General features: G+C 42.4%; 1 long non-coding RNA gene across 1 annotated transcript in view; it reads right to left on the bottom strand.

Moving 5' to 3' along the window:
- The window catches only part of LOC308482193, a 37853-nt gene extending 22551 nt beyond the window's left edge, over nt 1-15302 (bottom strand). The window contains exons 1-2 of the long non-coding RNA XR_013989135.1: nt 15169-15302; nt 10782-10947 (exon numbers count right to left, since the gene is read on the bottom strand). This is a non-coding gene — a long non-coding RNA (uncharacterized lncRNA). The remainder of the gene's footprint in view (nt 1-10781; nt 10948-15168) is intronic.
- Between the last annotated feature and the right edge of the window lie 5540 nt (nt 15303-20842).

The raw sequence follows: 20842 nt of genomic DNA, 5'->3' as shown, positions 1-20842 counted from the left end.
TTCGGTGACAAGTTCTCCTTTGCGTAGATTACCACTCCTCTTTTTTTAACTCTGTCTGATGAAATAAATTCTTGGCCTAATCTTTTGTTAATTAGCACCTTCCTGTGGAGTCTAGTCACATGCGTTTCCTGCAAGCAAATAATATCCAATTGTTCTTTTTTCAAAATATGAAAAATCTTTCGTCTTTTTTCCGGGGAATTGCCGCCATTTATATTCCAACTGTACAGCTGCAGAGACATCCTGAATCAATCTGTTGTTCCTATAGTGGGGTGTCTTCTTTTTCTTCTGGACCCGAGGGTGTAGGTATCGGTGTTATTCCAGGCAGTGGCGGTGGCCAAGAGGCTACTGCTCCCTTCTGAAGGTCTTCTCCGTGGTCGTGCAGGAACTTCTGGTTATCTTCTGGTGTTTTGATCTTAATTTTCTTTCCTTTAAAATTAAAAGATAAACCTTGGGGGAACTCCCACCTATACGGAATCGCGTTTCCTCTCAGTAGTCTTGCTAGGTCTGTATATGTAGCTCTGAGATCCAAAAGTTGTTTAGGGATATCTCTATAAAATTCTGCTCTTTTTCCTTGGATATCAAGTGACTTCTTAAAGTGGAGGCCTAGTATTTTATCTCTCTCCTGCTTGGATCTCAAAATAATCAAACAGTCTCTGGGCTTATCCCTCCTCACGACTCTTCCCAATCTAAACGCAGTTGTGATCTTGAAATCTTTGTCCTCTTCTATACCCCAGAACTTAGAAAATTCTGCTGTCAGATAACCAATTAAATCTTCCTGTTCAAGCTCTGGAATAGCTCTTATTCTCAGATTATTTTCCCGGTTTCTCAATTCCACCATAGACAGGTAGGCCTGTTGGTCACTAATATGCTTGTGTAATGGCCATACCTCCCCTTTTATAGCCTCAACTTTTTGATTTGCTTGTTCTGCTTTTTCATTGGCTGCTTCAGCCAGTCTCCGATTTTCCACAGTTGCTTCCTTAAGATTCCCAATAACTTGTGTATGTTGTGCAACTTGGTCAGACAGTTTAGTAATAGAGGATGTGGCTTGGTCTATTTTTGCCGATTGGTCATCTACCTTCTTATTCAATATTGCAAATTGTTCTAGCATTTGTTTTAAGAAGGTATCCGATCCTCCCTCCGCCATATCCTCTGGTGCAGGCTGTGCAGTTTCTTTTTCTTGTATTCCCAAAACAGCTGGGACAGATGATCTACGTGACTGAGTAGTCAAAGTTGTTTGCACAAGTTGGGCTTGTCTTGCTTTCGTTTTAGCAGATCTTGTTTTCGGTTGGCCACTCATTCCACACCTGTCTATGAGTCAAGGTCAAATTATATATTGTCCCATGGGAAGGGTAGTTCCAGAGTGTAAATAACAAAGCAGCAGATAGTCAAAATAAAATTTGTTCCCAGGCACTTGTAATTCCAAAACTCCACTAGGGGGAGTATTACTGTAGTTCATAAAAAGGAAAGAAGTTTATCCGCCATTAAAGTCCCTGCAGCCCCAAACAGTCAAATTTACCAAAAGTCCTTCATAAACTTTTTTAACTTACAGAGCACTTCCCAAGCTGTCACAAAGTCTCAGATAAAAGGTGCAAATAACAGTTTCTTTAATTGTATCTTGCCAGTATCACTCCACTGCAACAGTCTCTATTTTAAATACAGTTTCCGCAATGACAGCTCTCTTTTTCTCCTGTCAGTCCGAGATTTGGTTCTTAATTCTTTGTAATCCATAAAGGGGAGGAAAGTCCCATTTGAGATCCAAAACACTTAAAAATAAAAGTCTTTACTCCTTCTTTTTAAAAGCCAATTCTGTCAACACGATAGTCCCAAATTTTTAATCTTTTAAAGCTGCTTCCCGCTTGTTAAAATCTTTGCCTTTGATCTTTAAAGCACTGCCGGAAGACGGACTTCCTGTTTAACGTCTCCCGCTTTCAGCCAAATTTAAAGCTTTTAGTCCCAAAATATTTGATCCTTACTCACGAGTAGGTACTTTAGAGCCTGATGTTTCAAGAAGAAAGGTCGGCGCTCATCAGCAGCAGCCGCGCGGCTTCGCTCCCGCAGAAAGAGCGATGAACTCACAGCACCGCTCCCCCTTCCACGTTTCCGGAGCCCCTTACGGGGTTCCTTCTTCGTTTTTGGGGTCGCTCCTGGTGCCCGCCGAGTCCCACGGCCACGGGCTCACTCTGCCCGTGGTTTTTCTTGATGGGTCACCGCTGTGCCGCAGCGGACGACCCTTTTCTGCGGAGCCCCTCTTCAGAGACCGAAGAGGACCGCCATTGCCGTTTCGCGCCGCCTCCGGAAGTCGTGGGAAGGGTAGTTTGTTAAGGGTGCTGGGAATTGTAGCTCTGTGAAGGGTAAACTACATTTCCCAGGAATCAGGGGGGGGGTGAGGAACCATGGCTATTTAAAATTTGTCCACAGGTCCTGATGTGGCCTGAGTGAGCACAACACAGAGTTGAAGATGTTTAAAATTCCTTCTTAGCATTTTAACCCCTCCTTTGACAGTCAAATTAAATGAACTTTCCTTCCCCCAAGACCTCAGTCCAGGCAGATGTAAACTGTACCTGTAAACCTCCATTTCTCTCCTGATCTTGCCATTGGACTGTCTCTCTCATGCTTGCACACATACATTGCTTTCCCTCACTGTGCCTTTTTAAAAGCATAATGTGTCCTGAATTCTGTCACGGAGGGCCCCCCCCCATTTTATTTTAAGGGGCAAACGTTTTTACTGGCAAGTAGTGGTGGGTGGAGAGGGGAAGGGGCTTCTTCTGCACACTGACATCAGACGTGTAGGATCACCATCACTCCAGAAAGAAAGATCAGCTTTCAAATGCACACAAGGCTACAGTTCTCAAGTCAGACTGAAGCTGACTTGCGGGAGACGCAATTTCACAAGAAACTGCAGGACACTTTTGGATTGTGGCTAACATTGTGTATGTGTGTGTGATTTCAAAAACCAGTGATGGGAACACACTGAAGCCAGTGTAAAGGATAACGCGAGGTTAAGGAACAGGCTTGCCCCCAGCACCGCTGCACGTACCTGTACTCAGTGTACAAATATGGACATCAGAAATGCACAAAGAAAAACTCCAGCCTTGTCAAAGGGTCTGCAATAAAAACCAACTGTAGCAAATGCAAAGCCTCCCATTGACTTGTGTGGGCTTTGAATCCGGCAGCAAGTGGCCAAGGGAGGGATTTCCTGACGATGGAGGTCCACGACTGTAGCATTTAGATAAAAATATTAGCTGCAGAATTCTGCTAAATTAATCCGGCTCCTTTTGATTATTGATGTCCTACTGTTTCCTGCCTGAAACAATATACACGAAGCATCAGTCATTTTATAAATTATTCATTCACAGTTATTTTGGCAGCACTGTCTTTCCATTTATCAACTGATAAATGTATGGGAGATAAGGAGGGTAATTTTGTAGCCTCCTGACATTTACCTTTGACATGATTTCCATATTAAATAAGGTAAAATACTAATGATTTCTCTCCATCACCACCAACATTCCAGATTCAGCAGGTCGGAATAGCTCAATAAACTCCTCAGCCTTCCTGAGACAAACCAACTCCACAGCCCAGCCTGCAAATGCCTTTGAAAAAGACCCAGCCTCGGGCCTCTGACTTCAGGCTTACGGGATCTACTTTGTTTTCACTCTGAGCTCCACCAGTAGGGGAAGAACCAGATGGTGGCTTGGGTGGGATCCAATTTAAGTCCTGCACCCCATCAGCCTGGAACAGATTGCATATAAAAGTGCAAATCGGCATCTGAGTTCCTACATAACACAAAACTCCAAAATCACCCAAAAGAGATGCAGAAAGGCTAGTTCAAAGGCAATTGGTTAATATTCCTATTTTACAGAAGTGTAACACTGAGCCTGAGGGGTAAGTGGTTAGTCAATCCACTTTCATTTGTCAAGTTTACTTACAGGGCTTTTTCCAAGCAATCAGAGACTGTGCCTGCATGAAGCCCGCCACTGCTCTGCCTGTTTCAGCCCCCCTCTGGTTCTGGGAGACTGGGGGAAGGGAGCGTGTCACAGGAGGAGGGGGAGACACCCATGCCTCTTCACCAGCTGGACTTCTCTCTTTCTCCTGGCCTCCCTCCTTCCCTGCTTCAGCTTCTGCCTCCGATTCTAGACATCTCTCTGCCACAGATTCTCCCAGCTCACTAAGCCCTCTTCAGCTTCCAACACCTTCTCCTCCCAGTCTTCTTCCTCTTCTCTCTCTGACTCATCATTGTCCCATCACTACTCTCCAGGCTCTGAGCCTTCTTCCCTTGCTGGTTCCCCCAGATGGTTCCTCCCATCATTCCTCTGCGTCCAACCAGTCCATGACAAGAATGTCCCAAAGCAGTCAAGAGAGTGGAGCAGGGTCAGAGAGAAATGTGGTCTAGGGTGGCTTTATGGCCTGGGCAGAGTCCAAAGGGCCAGTTAAGGGAGGACTGCAGGGACCATATCTGATGTAGTCCTTTGTGCTCGAATTAACCAGCCGTAGGGCAGGTACCATATTCAAACAGGCAAGTCGTAAAGTCGTCACCGCGGGGCTAGCCTGTTCATGTAAAGAAAACCTTGCACTAATTTCCTCCTGTCTTGTCTGGCCACACCTGCCTTTCTATAAGTGCTAAGTGTCAGAGAGATGAAATTAGGTTGATGGCTCTGAGCATGCCACGTTGGGGAGATGGGTGTGTTTCATTATTTTCTTCTTTTTAAAGTGAGCTTCCTCTCGCTGGGCAGTTTGTTACATGCTCTCGCAGAGCAGCTCAAGCCGGCTGTCTCGTGTTACGTGATGGATGTTGGAGTTGGAAAGGTCAATTAGTAATTGAGTTATGGTATGATTCCTTTTGATTAGTGCCAACAGGTTCATGTAGTCCACCCTTAAGATAACAGTGCAACAAAGGGGTCTTGTTCCTGCGACACCGAAATATAAACAGTCTTAAAATTCCCACTTCAAGCTGAATGAAGCAGGTGAGCAAATGTGATGAGTTATACCTTAAACAAATAGTTCCACATTAAGAATCAGTGCCATTCTTTTCTCTCACTTTTTTTTGGGGGGGGGGATGCACATCAATTTCTTTTTAAACTGAAATCCTTCATCCTGTTCTGCCCACTTATTCCAGTGAAACTAAGGACCACTTATATAGTATCTGTGATGCTAGTCTGTGTGCAGTGGGTGGGGGTGTATCCAGTTCCCACCCCATATATATGGAGCATATATATATGCTCCAGGGATCTGTTCCAAAGAACTGGCTGCAGGAGCTCTGATTCGACTGTATATCTCTAGGAAAAACCAACACTTCTTGTTCTCTGAAGAACTGAAGTTATATTAATAAATACTAATTTATTAATCACCTTCTATACAATCATCTCAAGGCAATGTGCAAGAGAAAAAGAAGTAAAAGCAGGTTTATTTAAAACAAAACTAAAAACATACAAAATATACACTCGTGGCAAAGACCCATTTATCCAGCTGTGAAAGCCTGTTGGAACAAAGATGACAACAATTGTTTCCAGAAAGTGCAGATAGGGGGGCACCTGTCATATCTCCACAGGAGCACTTTTCCACAAAACCAGGGCAGCCATACCAAAAGCCCTTCTCCGAGCTTCTGGAGTCTTTGAAACTTGCAAGAGACACTCTCAGGCAGACCGCAGCAATCTACAGGGTGTGCAAGGGATAAGGTGGTCTCTCAGGTAACCTGTATAGGGCTGTTTGTGCCAACGTCTTGAACTTGGCCAAGTAGCAGATTGTTGTTGTTTAGTCGTTTAGTCGTGTCCGACTCTTCGTGACCCCATGGACCAGAGCACGCCAGGCACTCCTATCTTCCACTGCCTCCCACAGTTTGGTCAGACTCATGTTTGTAGCTTCGAGAACACTGTCCAACCATCTCGTCCTCTGGCGTCCCCTTCTTCTTGTGCCCTCCATCTTTCCCAACATCAGGGTCTTTTCCAGGGAGTCTTCTCTTCTCATAAGGTGGCCAAAGTATTGGAGCCTCAGTTTCACGATCTGTCCTTCCAGTGAGCACCCAGGGCTGATTTCCTTAAGAATGGATAGGTTTGATCTTCTTTCAGTCCATGGGACTCTCAGGAGTCTCCTCCAGCACCATAATTCAAAAGCATCAATTCTTCAGCGATCAGCCTTCTTTATGGTCCAGCTCTCACTTCCATACATCACTACTGGGAAAACCATGGCTTTAACTATACGGACCTTTGATGGCAAGGTGATGTCTCTGCTTTTTAAGATGCTGTCTAGGTTTGCCATTGCCTTTCTCCCAAGGAGCAGGCGTCTTTTAATTTCGTGACTGCTGTCACCATCTGCAGTGATAGTAGCAGATTGGCAGCCCCTAAAAATCCCATAAGCAAGGTGTTCTATGCTGGTGGTAGTTTGCCCTTATTGTCAGGATGCTGTCAGCGGCTCCCAGCTGGTTGCCCAGGAAAGTATAATGACAAGGAAAGTTTCTTACCATCCTTTTTTATTTCAATCTTTACAGAGAGAGGCTATAGAACCCAGCCTCTTGAATAATGGCATTGTCCTAAGTGAATCTCCACCCAGCCCATCTCTCCCACTTCCTCATTCGTCATTCTCATCGTTTCCTCTATGGGCGCTGCTACATGCCCTCTGTCTTTGAGCTCTTTGCTCTCCTACTTTTAAGGCTCTCCAAGTTCTGGGAGATGGAGGGTCTGGAAGGCTTTCTAATGACAACATGTCAGCTGGGTGTTGTTCTGGCTCTCCCATGATTTCCTAGCAACCTTCCTCAAACCCTTGTTGTAAATCTATACTGTCTTCCTCTTCCTCCTCCCTGGAAGGGTCAGGATGGGGAGGCGGTCTCCACCATTTGTCCTCTGTCCAGTCTCTGACACCTATCAAGCAACTTGGCCACTGCATTCTGCACCAGCTGCAGCCACCAGACAAACCCCAATGGTAGCGCCATACAGAGTACATTGAGCATACAGTGCACTTGGCAGAAGAGCTTCCATATTCATCAAACGAGAGAGCAGGCCTGTTGTGAATCAACTCTCCCATTTAGCCGGGTATGGGAATCTGAGGCACGACATCTCTGTAATATGCAAATTGTATATAGCATTTTGATGTCTGACATACTGAAATTAAACCAAATTGGAGGAGGAGGGAAAAGCAATGTGTGTAATAAAGCTACCTTTATGGCCTCAAGCTGTAGATAAATTGTGGTCTGTGGTAGTTAAACAACAGCTGTTTGAGTTTAAAACAAAATTATGATAAGGCTCCCCAGAAGATAACACCTCTCGAGGTAACCGCATTTACCTAAATGCATCTGCTATATGCAAACACTGTTGTCTTTAGACTGTTTATTGTGGTAGTTTATTCCTCCTTCTCTCCCCTCCCCCCGCCTTTCACCTGCCCACTTTCAAGTTTGCCACTGAAAATAAATGTAATAAATCTTCCACAGCAAAGTGGAAAGCGTCAGGCGGGAAGAGGGGTTTGGAGTGCACGCAACCCCTCTGGGTTCTCTCCCTGGGACAAACTGCCTGCTCCAATTGTCCACAGGTGGAAACGGCTTGCAATCCCTCTGTGCATATAAGTATCAGGAATTAAACAACTGAAAAAAGCAAATTGTAATGGTTAAAGGAAGCCAACAGCAAGACTAACACATCTTAGTGGGGTGCATACATTCAAATCCAGTGATCTTTTATACCCCTTGCGAACAGTAGTCCTTTAAGAGCTTCACACCCAATAACATCCAGACTTTTATATATATTTTTCCTACCTTTATTGCGTGACGTTTTAGGTGTGTGTGTGTTTTATTGCAGAAACGTCGCTAGCCACCCATAGAGAATTTCCAAAAGTACACCAACCCAGCCAAAATATTTCAATGCTTTCTGAGCGAAACTTCAGGATCCATCATTTTTGAATGGCATTTTTATTTCGTTCGCAGAGCAACATGGATCTTACCTTTATTATTGACTGGGGGGGGGTGGAATTTGATTCAATTCACATTCAAAGGCAAATCTATTGACTCTGTATTGGATTGTGATCATTACAGAGAGAACATTTTGCTGCTAGTTTGCGATTAGCTCCATTCGCCCCTGACACAAAAGTTGTGGAGCTTTCTCTTTTTTTTTTCTTTTTTTGACCAAAGATTTTGAGCTATTTTTAATGAAATTTGCCAAAATCTACACTGCCAACATTGTCTGCCATACGTCTGGATTTTCCCAGACATTTCAGCGAGTTCCACACAGATAGATGGCAACCCTATATTATGGGCAATGTGAGAGAGTGTTTTTTCCTCAAGGAGGAAGATTGTGCTATGTGAAAATGTAAAGGGTGATCTCAAAGTTTATTCTGGACACCGCTTACTAAAGTGCAAGCAGCCATTGTCTCTGTGACAGAGAGAGCTATGCTGGGGAAAGAACAGCAAAAATTGCTCATCTATTTGCACCAACAAACAGGGCACAGGGATGCTCCTCTTTAGGAATTAGCAGTGCTCTCCCTTCATGTTTTGTTGCAACTTTCAAGATATTCTAAATCAGGTATCTTCAACCTTTTAAGACCCAGGACCCACTTTTAACCCAAACGTGCATTTGGGAACCCCTTTCTTAATCTTTTGCCATTTATATGCATGGTGGTAGTGCTCCTGTTGAGACCCACATTGGATCAGGCCATGTCCCACTAAGTGGGTCCCGATCCCCCAGTTGAAGGCCAGTGTTCTAAAGCTCAGAATGTGATGCACTTTGCAAAAAAAATAAATCCAAAATACTGTGCCTGTTCTGCAGGCTTGTCTTTATTATCTCCAGTTCACAACTTTCTGGAAGTAGTTTCTGCATTTCATCATGCCCATACGATGGCCATGTGAACTCCTTCACAAAGGACAATCATCTGTTCAAAGGGCTACTCAGTCTGTCCAGTTTTAAGAGGAAGACTCTTAAGAAGGAAAAGCAGGGGTCTTGATGTTGCCCACCAACACTTGGAGAGCAGACTAAGCTGGCACACAAGCCACAAGGAGGTTCAACTACCAAGCTCCACCAGCGGAAAGACATGCAAGGGCTTTTGCTAGTGCAGCAGAGTTTCCCCCACCTTTCTTCCCCCTTGCCCCCCAAACTGACATGGAGGAGGGTGGTCAGGAGAACACCCAGGACAGCACTCAGGGGGAGGAAAAGGCAGATTGTTCCATCAGGCAAGCAGAAATGTTTGCACTGACAGAGCGATCTGCTTAGTGCTACGTTGAGTTTTTTCCACAGTTTCACCCTACTGTGGAGCAATGTGTTGTATTTCAATTTAAATCATATAGATTATTTCTAGAATTGTGCTGATCTGTGTCCACTTTTGCCCTCTCTCTTTTTAGCAATGCAGAAGTTGCCCCCGTTATTTGATTTAACTCCTCTCCCGAACCTAATGTTTACATTACTGGGGCTATGCAGTGGTATATGCTTTTAAAACAACAACAACAACAACCACCTCTCCTCTATAGGTTAGGCCCCTATAGGTCCCCTTGAATTTGTGATTATATTATTTTTTATGGCAGTGCTTATGTCCTATCTCTCGCTGTCAACTCAGTCATTAGAACAATATGATTCGTGAGGGACTGAGGTGATATGGAGAGGGGAACCAAGGAATTGTTGCTTAGGGGCCGCACTATTACGAACTGAGCTTTACGGTGGGTACAGACCAATACAGGTATAAAATAATGTTAAACTGAAGTAAACTGTTTGTTCTGAATGTGGCTTGTGTAATTTTTCACACCCTGAAGGCCCGCTATCGCCATTCCCCACCCCACCCCCAGAACTGCTACTAGTATGAATAATTAGATACATTACTGAATATGCAGCATGTCTTTCCAGGGCATCTATCCCGGAGATTTCTAAGCTTCACATGCAGCTTTCACTGACAAGTTACTGACAAGCCTTCAGCCGCTTCTGCTGGGGTTCCCATGCAGGTGTGAGACAGTCCAAAAACACCTGCGTGCACCACCTTTCCCTCGGAAACACCGGAGCTCCGCAACGCCAATTCATCATCCAAAGAAACATTAATATTTTACTTCAGTTACCAAGTGCGCCCGTTCAAACTTTTATCTAAAAAACATTCTTTATCATCTTTTCATTAAGTTCTCAAGAGCTAATGGTTTCTGAGTTCCCCCGGTAAGGATGATGTTCTGAATAATGAAAGCTCATTATTTCTCCACAGAATGCTTGTTAATTCAAATGATGATATTAAAACTATAGTAGCCTTTAGCGCTGGGGTGATTTCTAGCATACTTTATCATGTATCAATATATACTCTGTTTGTCAAAACTGCCCTGGGCTGGGGCTGACATTCTCTCTGGAGGAGTCTAGTGCTTCAAGAGGCACTGAATACACCAAGGTGACAACTCGCAGAGTCTGCGCCTCTAGGAAATGGAAAGATGAAACTTGAAGTGCCATTCGTCCCCCCCTTGATTTCCTTATTAGTATTCATAAAGAGACAGTATCCTCTTTTTTCTAGTCCTCACAGGCCTTCCTTTTGAATAGAATGAAAGGGTGGGGACTTTTTCCCTTAATGGTGGTGATGCTGTGTCTACTACACAGTGACACAGACACATACTCCACATATAAAACATCCTTGTTTTCCAGATTTTCTGGGTTGATCAACAGATCTAAAATAAATGCCTGCTGGGAGCTTAGGCATTTCCCAAGTAAGAAACAATGTTAAACATTAGCCAAAAATCATTTGACTGATTTGTTGATGTTCAAATTAGCTGTAGTGCTACATACACACACACACACACATGCACAGACTCCATTCCTTTCCCTTACTCTTATGGGTAGATTCCCCACCAGTAATTCAGCTGCAGGAACTGTGACATCCATGCCCTCCTTTCCACTCCAATCAACAAGACACTTGAAATCTTGTCTCCTCTCTGCTTTTTTCTCTCTCCATTGCCATCCTTTCCATTCCACACCTTAAGGAAGATCTCAGCAACAAGGTGAAGCAAAACAGTCCCTGCAATGAAATAACTAATTTGAAAAAGGGAGTTTTCAAAAGCCTTCTAAATCTCCTCCACTGAGCCAGCCTTAAGGATGGATAAACCAAACCCTCTCCCTGGGTGCCAACCTGAAGGGGGTACTGTGCTAAGCACTCAATGTTTGTTGAGTGTACAGTAAACTAGGGTGCAATTTTTGAAAGGTAGTTCTGACATTTTCATGGACATTGGGCACTGCTGGGAAAACCTGGGAGCAATAGGGCCTGGTCCACTTTTGCAATCCTGCGCAAGGCATGCAACTTGGCAGCACTGCAAAACTGAACCAGGGTGGGGCAGAGAATGAAAGCGCTTCTCGCTCAGGAGTCCTATCATCCTACAGCATTCCCTGCATCTCACGTAGCTGGACCTTGTAATGCACCATGCACAGTAGTGAGCCCCTGAAAATGGAGAGAATAATTTGGACTTCAAAAATCCATGCTAAAGCAATGCCTTTCTTTCCTCAACCAAAACATTGCGAAATCACATGCAAGCTTTTATTAAATTTCAGAGGATCACAGTACGGTTTACAATATAAAAAGCACAGAAATGAATGCCATAGTAACAAACAAAAACAATAACCCCACCAAACAGTCAAACCTGGTAGTCAAACCTGGGGGACCAAAGGTTCTCCGTCCCTGATTCCTGAAATAAATATATACTGGCCAAGGGCTACAATGACAACAGAAGGCCAGAGAGAAGGAGGATGTGATAGTTAAGGTGGGGGAGATGAGCAAAGCAAGAACCAGGGTTTTCATTGAGAAGTCAGAGGGAAATATGCACCCCTGAGGAATTTTGCAGGTATAGACACTTGCTTAATGACATGGACAGGTAATTATATCTAACTTGTTGGTGGTTCATTTTTTGTATGCACTGCACATGCTTTGAATAGAAGAGATAATTTTCCAATAAATCAATTATCTTTGCTGGCACAGAAAACATTCTTGTCCTCCTCCAGTCTTAATATTGTTAAAATATGTGCAGGGCAAAATCCAGTGCCTCCATTTCCTGTGACATGTCCAGCTTAGATGGACAATATTTATGAGGTAAAATTTGCAGCAGAATTGCACATGTACCAATTTTCAATTTTCTGTCTAGTGAGGGACTTCCGGAGGTGGCGCCAACGGCAATGGCGGAATCCCTCTAACCCAGAGGGAGATCGCTCCACAGAAATCGGGTCTAAAACCGCTTCGGCGCAGCGGGGACCCTTCAAACCACAGGCGGGTGAAGCCTGTGACCCTGGGACTCGGCGGGCACTGTTTGCGCCCCCCCGGTCTGCAAAGGAACCCGGCAACGGGCTCCGGAACAGAGCGGGGAAGTGAAGGCGCTGTGCTGTGAGTCGTCTGCTTCTTTTGTGGAGTGAAGCCGCATAGCTGTTGCCGGAGAGCGCTGCCTTTTTTCCTGGACAATTCGGACTTTAAAACAAATATCCGTGAGTACCCAGAATTTGGACAAATTGGGATACTAAAGGAAGATTAGTGAAAAGGGCAGAATTGGACTATAAAAAAAAAAAGAAAGAAAAATTGATTGAATTTGGTACGGAGCGGTAAGGGCTAAACAGGAAGTCACCCTTCCATTCTTTTGTAAATATAACAAAGCAAAGTCAAATTGTACTAGAGCTTTGAAAATTGCTCTCAAAAGAGTGGAATCCAACATTTTAAATTGGGAATATTTTTTTGGACTATTTGAAGCAGTAAAAGGAAGTTATTTTCGTCCTGATCCTGGAGCGGGGAAGTCAGGACTGACGTGAACAAATCAAGGTATCTGTGTGTGTCAGATGGTTAAAAGAAGAGAACTTTTGTGACTCTATTGTTCCCTTTCGCATTTTAAACGAATATATAAGGATAAAGGATTTTAAGTAACATGGAAATGTATCAGAAACAAATATAAGTTTTCCCCCTAGGGGGAGCTTTAGAAACTGTAACTAAATGCCAAGGACTTGACAGTTGTTATAAAGAACCGTGGGAGAGTGCAACAATGTTTTCAGAAGTTGTGGTTTGCCTGCTCAAAGAAACAAATATTCTACTGGAAGAACTACATGATAAGGTGAACCAGATGGCCAAGTCGACTGGAAATCTCGGACTGGCAGTGGAAGGCGTTGATCAAACTGTGGGAATAGATGTGGAGTCTATCCAGGATTCAAACCAGGAGTGTGTTTTGACAGAACAGGGGTTTGTGGCATTAAATCAGGAGTGTGGCCTGACAGAACAGTCTCAACAGGAGCTTGATCCTTCAGACTTGATAATGGAATTTGGGAAAAATCAGATATGGGAAGGGAAAGTTCAGTGTGGTTTGGAAATGGGGGGCTGGATTGACCCCCCTATGTTGGGATATTTGGACTTTTTAAATTCAGTAACAGGCTGCGATATGTTTGGAAATGTGGGGGTCCTCAAATTCGGGGGGCCCTTGAAGTATGCTCTTAAATACTATATGGAATGCAGCGATGAACAGGGAAAAGGATCTGATCTGATGAGAAGGGTTAAAAGCACTATTAAGTTGGAGCTACTACGAGCAAGTGACTACAGCCACAAATATGAAGAAAAGCTGCGGAAGGGCCATGGAAGTGACTTGAGGGCCTCGGACATAAGGTCACCGGGTTAGTTTGATGAATAAGGACTGACAAATCCCGAAACCAGGAGGAAGGGGCGTTGGATTAAGATTGGACTTGATTATATGCTTCTTTCTCTTTTTTCGGTTTTTTTTTTTGTTTGTTTTTTTAATTAATAGAATGTTTTATAAAGCTGATGAATGATAGAATGAGAGAAAAATGAATGATAGGAAAATGTTGGAAGAATTTACCGGGCTTTAGCAAAAATGTACAAAGAATTATGACAGAACATTAGGAATATAAGAAGTGGGTAAAGTCAAGATCTAAGTTTTAAATTTTAAAGTTTATTTTATAATAGAAGGATCATGAAAGAACATTATGAATATAAGAAGTTGGTATAATTAAGATTTAAATTTTAAATTGTAAGATCTATTATATAATAGAAAAATGGAAAGGATTTGCTGGGATAATTAATAACTAGAATACAAAGGAAGGGAGGAGGAGGAGGTCTAATGTTTTTTCTTCTCTATTATTATTTTTCTTCTGTATTTCTTACTTTTTCATATTTTTAATTTTTTTACTTTTGTATCTTTTTCTTATTGTGTGTAAGTTTTTGTATTTCCTATTTTTTGTCTTTGTGTAATTTTTGTTTTTTGTTTTTTTGTTTTCTTTTGAAATCTCAATAAATATTATTAAAAAAAAAAAACAATTTTCTGTCTATTGTGTAAGTATCTAAAGTACTTTGAGCCACACACACAGCTATGTGTGTATAATATTTGTGTGAATAGAGAGAGGTGGGGGAACATCTGAGTTTGAAAGCTTCTCAAGCGTTCTCAATTCCCCTTGTTCAGGGGTGTAAAATATGAGCGACTTTAACAGAACACCACCTCCTCTTCCTGTTCCCCAGAAGGAAATGTAATTGTGAAAACCAAGTCAACCCCAGTGCTGCCAAGAGCAGACAGGCCAACACACCAGAGCATTCATGTACGCTATAACACAAATTTCTCTACCGTTGTCTTGTAATTATCTCTCCCATGAAAGATTTTTGCTAGAGCATTATGCCCACAGGCAGAATGATAAGAATATGGTGAGCTTTTTTTATTACTAAAAAAAAAAATCTTTTCCCTCAGTATTTCTTCAGCATAACAATGATGAAATATTAATGGGTATTAAAACATCTCATAGGTCAGCAGTCTAATGCTTCTTCAGCTTTTCCCCCTTTTCTTTTCTTTAAGTATGAAGACATTTTCTTATTAAATGAAAGGGGCCCATGTATTCATTTTATTTTATTTATTATCACAGTAACATCCTCCCTTTCCTCCAATGAGTTCAAATCGGGGTACATGGTCACGCCCATCCATAGTCGCATCAGATCTGTGAGGTAAATTAGACTGAGACACCCTGATACACTTCTAAAGCAAGAGTGAGGAACTTATGGTCTTCCAAATGTTGCCAGTTTATAGCTCCCTTCATCTCTGACTATTGGATATGCTGGCTATGGGGGATAATGGGAACTGGAATCCAACAACATCTGGAGGGCCCCATCCACGTTCTGTACCATAGGGAGAGAATTTGCATTCAAAGCCCTTTCCTTTCATATGTGAATATGCCTATTTTAGAATCCCTCATTCAGGGTTTCCATTTAACCGTAATTTACCTCAGTGGGGACTCAGAACATAGGTGCCAACTCCTTAGGGCTGAGGTGTCTTCAGCCTCCTCCATATTGTTTAGCACACACACACACACACACACACACACCCCGCTATTGAGGGGTGCTGAGGAGGCCAAGCCAAACGTGGTGCAGCATCAGTGGCAGGCTCCATCGCTCATGTGACATCACAGATGCGCACATGACGTCGTGTGAGTGACACGACACTGTCTGTTCCCCCCTCCCCCCAGCTTGGGCCCAAGCTGGTGTCTCTGCCTCAGAACATGTTTTCTGTGGTGAGGCGTAACCTCAAAATAGGCATTTTGATGTTTATAGAATGGCGTGGCCACAACCAACTCTCTTACAGAAGTGCTTAAGCTATTCATGTGCAGAGTAAGGCTTCCATACAATTTCAGCCCTTGTGTCTTTTTTAAAATATATATATATATTCATAAAATTTAGACACCGCTTGATCGTAAAAAAACAAAAACACCCCTCAAAGCAAGTCACCAAAAGACAAAACAAGAAAATCATGAAAAATTCACAACAAAACATACAAACATTGAAATACTAAAACAGATTAAAATTACTTCTACTTTCTAAATATCTGGGTAGGCTTGTCTAAACAAGAATGTTTTCAACAAGTGCCCTGCTTTATCTGAAGAAGCATTTAGGACTTTAGGAAGATGAAGAGGGCCAGGACCTCTCAGACAAAGGTATTTTATTTTTAAAAATCTTTATTAGCGGAAGCAAGAATGATGAGTGCCAGAAGAATGGAAGGAATTAAATGGTCGTTTAAAATCAGAATGGTATCAAGAATTTTAGTCTATTGCCACAATGGGGGGGGGGGGGCAGAGACAAAAAGGAATAAAAGGCAGAAATAATCCAAAGATCACAGTGGACAAATTTCAAGCAACTCAGTTACGAAGCAAAAGCTAGCTTGGAGAAATATTTTAGAGAACCATGCTCAAAGAAATGAGAAATCAAACAAAAACCACAATCCTGTACACACTTAGCTGAGAATAAATTCCATTAAATTCAGTGTGGTTAACTTCTGAGAAAACATGAACAGGGTTGTGCTATAAAATACTGTTTAGATAGATTTGCAGAAATGCAGTGGTCTTGTCGATTTGCACCCAAATATTAGATAAACTTGACAAAATGTTATAGAAACCTGGGGTAAATGCGGATTGCAGTCATTGAAATCCCCATCCCTATTGCTTATATGAGAGCTTCAGCTTTCGTTGAATGAATAGTCACTGGCTCATGTCGCTGTGTTATAGGACGGCTATAAACATTCCAACTGCACAGAACTACTTTTAAAACTGCCTCTTCGAATTGCCAAGGAACAGATGGCGCAGTGTAGCGTTGGTGGGAATGAGTTCAGCAGAGAAGAGAGCAGGCAGCTCTAGCGCAGTGTTGGTCAAGCATGTGTGGAAATGTGTGTTTATGACACTGGCATGTGAGTGGCATGTCTGAGAAGCATGTTCATATGAGTATTGCTTGTGAGTGTGTGTCCTTAAAAGTAAAAAAGGGAGTTTAGAAGGTATACACAGAAACACACAATCAACAGCATTTTATGTGGGTCTCCACTTATAACTACAAATTGCCAAAACATATAAATATATATATTAAATCTATGTTTTTGTTTTGTTTTGTTTTGTTTTGTTTTGTGTTTTGTTTTGTTTTGTTTTGTTTTGTTTTGTTTTGTTTTGTTTTGTTTTTACAGCTACACAACTGTTAATTCCTTCACCACTCCCTTAGGCTGAAATCAAAGGTCTTTAAGTGCCAATACATCACAGCTGCTTCTGTGATAGATACTGGTTCTATGGTATGATGTACTAGTTTAACTGGTTCTACACACCCTGAGAAAAAATGACAGCTTTTCATTGCAAGCTGTTCTGTTCATAAAGCAGTAGCAGCCAGCTCCAACGCATGCCCAAACCTGTCTGCCTCCCAAAAATGGCAAGGAATATCAGCTCTTAGCTCAACTTTCTGGGGGAGACCTCTGTTTCCATCACAGCTCAAGCAGCTCCCTGGTGGAACTTCATCCTTCTTGAGCAAAAGTTAATGGCCTGCTAGCTTCACAACTGTGTCTGTATTGAGAATACTGCTTGCGTGTGTGTGATTTAGCTTTGGTAACAATAAAATGTCCAGAGCCCTGGGACTGGGTCAGTTTGTTATCTGTGGGTAAGAGAATGAGCTCTTTTTATTGGAATGTGCTTTACATTTCATGCCTCCCCCTTTCCTTTCCTTTCCTTTCCTTTCCTTTCCTTTCCTTTTGCGAATGTGGAAGAGACAGAAGGCAAAACAGGAAAGGAAAGCATACATAAATCTAGATAAGCAAAGCTTAGATTACAGACCCTCCAAATATCCCTATTTTCTAGGGACAGTCCTGGATTTACAGAAGCTGTCCCAGTTTCTGATTTGATCCCGTAATCTCCCGCTTTTCTTTAGGATGGCCCTATTTTCATTGGAGAAATATTGGAGGGTATGAGATTCTTGTGAAGCACAAACATAATGTGTTTTACCACCTCTGGCCAGTGATCAATATAACTGAGTTCTGTGTACTAAGTAGTACCAGTGACTCTTCAAGGTCTCAGGCCCAGATCTTTTCCTGTCCTTTTACTAAAGATTCCCAATAAAACTGGTTGAAGGTAGAATCTTTTGCATGCAAAGCAGATTCTCTCCCACTGAGCTATGGATTGAATATGTTTTCTTTTCTTGAATATGGGGTGAGCTTCTGGGTTAGCAGAAGATTAATCATGATGGGTTTGTAGAAGTTGCAAAAGAATAAAAACAAAATAATCCTAAGTGATCTCCAAACATGAGAAAATGGCTAATCATAATCAGTGAGTTCACAGAAGAATTTTTCCAATATGCCTCAAAGCTGACTGAAGAGAAAAGTTTGAAGACGAAAGTCACCATCCAGAGTGTGTATTGAAAGGATCCTCAGGAGTTCAGCGTGAAAGTTTTGTGAAGTTTAGTCAAATGAAGGCCCAGAGGACTGTGCACAATATTTAAAGTCATTAGCAGAAAATCAGGGAAAGCCAAGTCAAACGAACCATGAAATAAAGGCTCCTTGGAGGAGAATATGCAACGCTATCACCCAGAGAGATTGTTGGGGGGGGGGGCAAAGCAACTGACTGTGTTGTCAAGTGCTGAAGGAATTGATCTATAGAGACTCTCGACTAGGACATCAAACTATAGTCCAAGGACAGTATGTATTAGAAGAGCACTGAATGTTTACAGCTTTCAAGTTTTGCATTTATGTTTCAGATGATGAATTGCTTTCTCTTGGATCTGTAATCTAGGTATTGAGGGGACGGGACACATGTCCAGCCAAAGCTATTTGACACAGTCCAGCCAAAGCTAAGGACCCCAGCATGGATTTTAAAGGGAAAGATTTAGGGAAAGATTTAGGCAGCAATGCATTTCACATGGGGCTTATTTCTGTGCATGGGGCTGCACTATTAAACATGTCATTAGGAATGTAAGAAGCTTCCTCATCCTTTCCTCAGACCACTGGTCCTCCTAGCTCAGCCTTATCTTCACTTATTGCCAGCAGCTCTCCAGATTTCAGGCAGGAGATATTCCCAGCCTCACCTAGAGATGCCAGGGAATTTTACAGGAGCTTTGGGAATTCAAAGCACTTCAGTTTTGCAGATTGCACTCATGGGGAACAAAAGTGTTAAAATGGCTGCTTTTCATTCTCTCCCTGATAATCTTAGATGTGGATGGAGTTACTGATGATTTCTTTGTGACTGAATTCTGTATTAGAGTGGGAACATGTGAGTAAATACACTGCTGCTGTCTTCGCAGTCATCCCCTACTTAGAATTTTGGTTCTTTGGAGAGGTGTGTGTATGCGTGTGATCGGATGACAACGTTTCTGTAATGGATAATAAACAGTTACAACTTTAAATGCACACTATTTAGGTTGCCTATCAGTGTAAGGAAGTGTTTGGGAAATTGAATATACAGAATTCAGCACAAATGCTATCCTTTTCAAAACATTCAGGGGTTGTTCCCTGAAATGCCTGAAGCATCACATCTGGAGCAAGAAAATATATTTAGTTTCTAGAAGGTAACAAAATATACATAAGATGAGACTATCATGCAAAACACATAATTGTTTCTGAATGTGCACAAGGACAAATGCATATGTGCAGCCCACCATACATTGTGCTTTCAGCTGCACTTTTATTTCCTGACTTCTTCCAAAATATCATGCGCATGATGACGTTCTCTATAATGATCTTATTTCCAGCAGTTAAATGTATTTCTCAATTAGCCCATCTCTTGACGATAAAATGATCCATTGTCACCAGCCATCCTGTGGGTTGAAATGCTGGCCACTTTTTTGTTTTGTTTTATTGCTTTGGAAATGTGGGTGTCTACCTTGACCTGATCTTGACTGGGGACAGGGGCTGTGTCATTTACTTGCTTTCCTTTGGTCTCATCTAGATCTATTCAAGCTTCTGTATTTGTCAAAACATTGCTATTTCTCCAGCACCTTGTACTTGGAAAAAAAGAAACTCAGGACCCCAATAACTTCTGAAATGCCTTTCCCAATACAAATCTTCCTAAACACATAGATCTTATTTTGCAAAACCTTCTCCAGGACCCTCTTTGAGGAAGCCTGAGAGTGGTGACAAGGGAGAGGGCCTTTTCAGTTGTGGCTCCCCATGTGAGGAATGCTCTCCCCAGTTAGGTCTGTCTGGAACCTTCACTGAAATCTTTTTGGCGCCCTTACCTTTTCCTCTAGGCCCTTTGACAGGCTGATATTACAGTGGTACCTCGGGTTACATACGCTTCAGGTTACAAACGCTTCAGGTTACAGACTCCGCTAACCCAGAAATAGTGCTTCAGGTTAAGAACTTTGCTTTAGGATGAGAACAGAAATCGTGCTCTTGTGGTGCGGCAGCAGCAGGAGGCCCCATTAGCTAAAGTGGTGCTTCAGGTTAAGAACATTTTCAGGTTAAGAACAGACCTCCGGAACGAATTAAGTACTTAACCTGAGGTACCACTGTATATTGTTTCGCCACTAGTATACTGCCAAAGTTTCCTGCGATTATTATGGGGGTTGATTTCTTTTTATGGTATAGTGTAGTATTTATATTAATTTTCTTTAAATGTGTTGTAAGTCACTTAGAGAACCTCAGGTAGCAAGCAACTAAATAATAATAATAATAATAATAATAATAATAATAATAGGCTCACAAACACAGCTTTTTCACCAGGAGGTGACTTTTTGTGCCACCATATGGCAGAGCTCCTGAATACTAGTTTCTAGAAACCATAGGAGGGTAGAAGTCCTGCTTCCCACAAGCATCTGGTTGGCCACTGTGAGAACAGGATGCTGGACTAGATGGGCCATTGGCCTAATCCAGCAAGCCCTTCTTGAATTCTTATGGAGTCCAACACAATCTGAAGGACCTCAGGGTCCCCATCCTTGCTGTACAATATATTAGCTGGCCCCTCAAAAGATTAAAGCCTCAGATAGGTGATGTGCAAGCAGGGCCTTCCTAGTGGAAAAGTTTGTTTTTTAATACACTGCTTGTCAGTCTGTGGAGTTGGCTGTCAAGCTGGTATCCCTGAGGTAAAGAGAGTTTACCTCAGAGAGCTATGTATGCAGCTCTTGTTTCTCCAAATCAAGCAACTGACAGTATGGTCACTGGTTG

Source organism: Podarcis pityusensis (assembly GCF_964106645.2).
Source record: "Podarcis pityusensis genome assembly, chromosome: 7".
NCBI classification, from domain to species: Eukaryota; Metazoa; Chordata; class Lepidosauria; order Squamata; family Lacertidae; genus Podarcis; species Podarcis pityusensis.
The sequence above is the reverse complement of the archived record's forward strand: the minus strand, read 5'-3'. Positions and strand labels throughout refer to the sequence as shown.